Source organism: Gossypium hirsutum, unplaced genomic scaffold (genome assembly GCF_007990345.1).
Source record: "Gossypium hirsutum isolate 1008001.06 unplaced genomic scaffold, Gossypium_hirsutum_v2.1 scaffold_116, whole genome shotgun sequence".
NCBI lineage: Eukaryota > Viridiplantae > Streptophyta > Magnoliopsida > Malvales > Malvaceae > Gossypium > Gossypium hirsutum.
The window spans coordinates 17,501-22,500 of record NW_024402816.1 but is presented as its reverse complement, the minus strand read 5'-3'; positions in this window follow the sequence as shown (position 1 = coordinate 22,500).

The window sequence follows — 5,000 nt, the reverse complement described above, 5'->3', positions numbered from 1 at the left end:
CGGTATCCGTCCCAATAATGAATGAATCGTCCCTGTCCCTCCCCTTTTGCAAGAAGAGCCTCCGGCACCTTTGGCCCCCGGTCGTGCGGTGTGCCATCCCGTGGTGCAGGGCCATCAGGCGCCACCGACCCCTTTGATGTGTCAGAGCATCGGGCAGCATCGGCACCTTGGTGCATCGGATGTGCGGGAGGGTCGAGCACCAAAGCTAATTTTGGGCCCCCGCTGGTGCAGAAGCGTCGGCACCATAAAGTGTCCCTGTTCCAGACACATGAATGTCGCTTGGTAGCACATTGACCAAGTTTTTTTAGCTCTTTAGGGGGGAGCTGATATTGAGCGAACAGGGGTTGTCCAGGGCACTGCCCACGCCCATCTCATGCCCAGATGTTGGTGCCCTCCCATCGCCGGTTAGGTTCCCGGCGGTGCTCCGGCGATCCATTCCGACGGTGCTCCGGTGAGCTTTCCCGGCGGTGCTCCGGTGAGCCATCCCGAAATATAGAAAACGATGCTACGAGTCATCCCGGTCCCTCCCCCAGGTCCCTCCCTTTTGAATCATCCCGGTTCCTGCCCTTTTGGAAAAAGAGCCTCCGGCACCTTGGGCCCTTGGTCACGCCGGAGCATCAGGCACCATTGGTAACCTAGGACGTCGATGGTCCCAGAGCATCGGCACATTACTGCTTGGACGTGCTGGAGCCTTGGACGCCATCGGTAACCTAGGACGTCAGTGGTGCGAGAGCCTCGCGAGCATCTAAACCTTGGTGCCTTGGATGTTGCGGGAGCCTCGGACACCTCGGACACCATCGGTAAACTAGGCTCTTGGTTGTACAAGAGCCTCGGTGACCATCAGCACCTTGGTGCTCGGATGTGCGGGAGCCTTGGGCACCATCGGTACCTTGGTGCAAGGATGTGCGAGAGCCTCGGCACCATTGGCAACCTAGGACCTTGGTCGTACGGGAGCCTCGGGCACCATCGGCAACCTAGGCCATTGGTCGTGCGAGAGCCTCGGCACCATCCGCAACCTAGGCCCTTGGTCGTGCGGGAGCCTTGGACACCATCGGCACCTTGGCACTTGGATGTACTGGAGCCTCGGACACCATCGGCAACCTAGGCCCCTGGTCGTACGAGAGCCTCGGCACTATCAGCAACCTAGGCCCCTGGTCGTGCGGGAGCCTTGGGCACTATCGGCAACCTAGGCCCCTGGTCGTGCGGGAGCGTCAGGCACCATCGGCAACCTAGGCCCCTGGTCGTGCGGGATCCTCGGGCACCATCGGCAACCTAGGCCCCTGGTTGTGCGAGAGCCTCGAGCACCATCGGCACCTAGGCCCCTGGTCGTGCGGGAGCCTCGGGCACCATCGGCAACCTAGGCCCCTGGTCGTGCGGGCGCCTCGGGCACCATCGGCACCTTCGTGCTTGGATGTACGGGAGCCTCGGACACCATCGGCAACGTAGGCCCTTGGTCGTGCGGGAGCCTCGGGCACCATCGGTAACCTAGGCCCTTGGTCATGCGGGAGCCTCCGGCACCATCGGCACCTTGCTGCCTCAGATGTGCGGGAGCCTCGAGCAGTATTGGCACCTTGGTGCTTGGATGTGCGGGAGCCTCGGACACCATAGGCAACCTAGGACGTTGGATGTACGGATGCCTCGAGCAGCAGGGGCACCCTGGTGCCTCGGATGTGCGAGCTAAAGAAAAGTGTCCCCATTTCAGACATACGAATGTTTCCTGGTAGCAGATTGACGAAGTTTTTTTAGCTCTTCAAGGGGTAGAGATCCGCTGCCCCCCGACGTGGCCCCCCCTCGAGCCCGAGGTGGGGTGCGTCCGCAGCCCCCACGGGGTCGGATAGTCCCGCAATGACTCACCAACGGTGGTGGGTCGATCGCCGGCGCTAGTGGCCGGGGTGATGATTTTCCAGCCAGTCAAGCCCGTGCCCATAGAAATGTAGCCAACGACTCTAGGACCAGGTTCCCTATATCGGGCAAAGATCTCTTGGGGTGGCTTATGCATTACTATGGGCTCGAGCTTGGCTTGCCCATTCTCCCCCGTCATGTTAGGGACGCCTTGTGCCTCCCAAGTCGGCGACCCATTGGCACCTTGGCCTTGCCAAGGCCTTGCCTGCATTCGAAGCTGCCCGTGACCCTAGTACCAAGTCCCTTTGACGGCAACGGTTCATTGGAGGGTGTAAGTTGAGTTTGTAGGCTCGGTCTTGGCTCGACCAAGTTCCAGTGGGATTTTGTCCCTCGTAGTTCTCGTGCCAAGCGTTTGTGGTGTGCCCTCGTTTCATTGTTCCTTCCGCTCCCCTATCAATACATTGGTTGGGTGGGTTGTTGGCCGGTGTGCGTGGGTGCTACTACTAGTATGCAATAGGCATATGAGTGGTGTTTTGGTTGTGTGTATTGGCAGGCTCTATGCTACCCGCATCGAACTGTCGAGCCACACTCCTCTTCATTGACTCCCCTTGTTCTAATTGAACCCAAGGGGTGCGATCGGGATCCTGTGTTGCGTACCTAAGCCAAATGGAATTATGGATGTGTTGCTGTCCCTTCTTCATCTCGTGCCCTTTGGGGTGCGTGGTGGACCACAATCGTGCCCTGTGTCCCGAGTGTGTCCCCTTAAATCGGTGTGGCCTCGTCGGTGCATCGGTGCTCGTTCGTGCTTTCGGATACGGAAAATATTTTTGAGAGTAGGGCTTAGGTCCTTGTCTCTCGATGCCTATGCATTTTGTCTCTTGACACGGACAATGTTCGTGCTCTGTTATGACCTCTTCGTTGCTCACGCAGCATGTTGAGAGCCATGCAGTGCCGAAGTCGCGGAGGAATGCTACCTGGTTGATCCTACCAGTAGTCATATGATTGTCTCAAAGATTAAGCCATGCATGTGTAAGTGTCATGGGTTGCGCATGGGAGCCCGCAACCATGACACATCTGTGTGAACCATCAAGAAGGAAGGAGGTCATTTGGCCCAATCGGACCGGCCCATTGCTTGAAGAGATTGAAGGCCCATCTACAAGTTAGACAAATATAGGATATTATTTTATAAGATTGAGGATGATGCCACCAAGGTAAACACCGCTTCAATTTACTTTTCTGATGTTTCTTTCTTGTGGTGGAGACGTAGGTCCACGGATGAGAAATGTGGAGGAACGACCATTGGAACTTGGGAGGAGTTCCAAAGAGAGTTGAAGAAGCAGTTTTATCCACAACATGCCGAAAAGGAGGCTCGTGCTAAGTTGCGTCGGCTTACGCAACAAGGCACTGTTCGAGATTATGTTCGGGAATTCAGCGAGTTGATGCTTTAGATCTCAGACTTGAATGAGAAAGAAGCATTCTATTGGTTCGAGGATGGTTTAAAAATGTGGGCCAAGCAAGAGTTGCGTCGCCTAGATATCACCGAATTAACCGAAGCTATGGCCAAGGTAGAAAATTTCTATGATGTTGGGGGAAGAAAGTTTGATAGTAATGATTCTTACAAACCCAAGTCGAGACCCAAAGACAATGGTGGGGGAAACAAGGATCAAAGGGAAAAGAACGACGAAGGCCCAAAGTCTAGTCAAGGTAAGCCTTGGGATAGAAAAGGACCAATGAAGTGCTTTCTTTGCCAAGGCCCACATAGAATGAGTGTCTGTCCAAAGAAAGCCGCTTTTCATGCCATGGAGGCTCGCGAAGAAGCCGAAGATGACACCAAAAGCCTCAATTCGATATTAGGAGGTGTCGAAGAGAAGTCAAGCAATGGGTTGATGTTTGTGGACATCATCGTAGCTGGCAGAAGATTGAATGCACTTGTTGATACTGGTGCATCTGATTTATTCATGTCTAAAGAAATGGCAAAGGAACTTAGCCTTAGAATCGAGGAAGATTCGGGACGAATCAAAATGGTGAATTCAGAAAGCATTCCCATAACGGGTGTGGCAAAAGGGGTGGAACTCAAACTTGGTGAGTGGACGGGCAAAGCGACCATTAAGGTAATCTCACTTGATGATTACGATTTTGTAGTTGGATTAAGTTTACTTGACAGGCTTAATGCGGATATTCACCCTTCCGAGAACTACATGACCATCTCCGATGCAAATCAACGATATATGGTGAGAATGAAAAGGAAAGGAAGCATGGAGGGAAAAACCTTGTCAACAATTCAATTTGCCAAAGGAGTCTGTCGAAATGAAGTCTCCTACCTAGCTACCTTGAGAGACAATATGGATGATAAATTCGAGGTGGAAATTCCAAAGGAAGTGGAACGGTTGCTAAAGTCATTTCAAGATGTAATGCCCGTAAAGTTGCCCAAAAGATTGCCACCTAAGAGGGAGGTGGACCACAAGATCGAGTTGTTGCCCAATGCTGAACCACCAGCAAGGGCACCATATCGGATGGCCCCACCGGAACTAGAGGAATTGCGGAAGCAGTTGATAGAGCTTTTAGATGCCGGGTACATTAGACCATCTAAAGCCCCGTTCGGCGCACCTGTGTTATTTCAAAAGAAGCATGATGGATCTTTGAGAATGTGCATCGACTACAGGGCCTTAAACAAAATCACTATAAAAAATAGGTATCCTATTCCTCTTATTGCAGATTTGTTCGATCAACTTGGTAGCGCGAGATGGTTTACTAAGTTGGATTTACGATCGGGGTACCACCAAGTGAGAATAGCCGAAGGGGATGAACCCAAGACAGCCTGTGTAACTAGGTATGGGTCCTTTGAGTTCTTGGTGATGCCATTCGGGTTGACAAATGCTCCGGCCAAATTTTGTACCCTAATGAATAAGGTATTACAACCTTTCTTGGATCGTTTTGTGGTTGTTTATATTGACGATATTGTGGTATATAGTAAGACGCTCGAAGAGCATGTGGGACACTTGGGGGAGGTGTTCCAAACTCTACGAGAAAATGAGCTATATGTCAAAAAGGAGAAATGCTCCTTTGCCCAACGAGAAGTGCCATTTCTAGGCCATATTGTGGGAGGGGGCACGATTCGAATGGATGAAAGAAAAATTCAAGCAATTGCCTATTGGGAG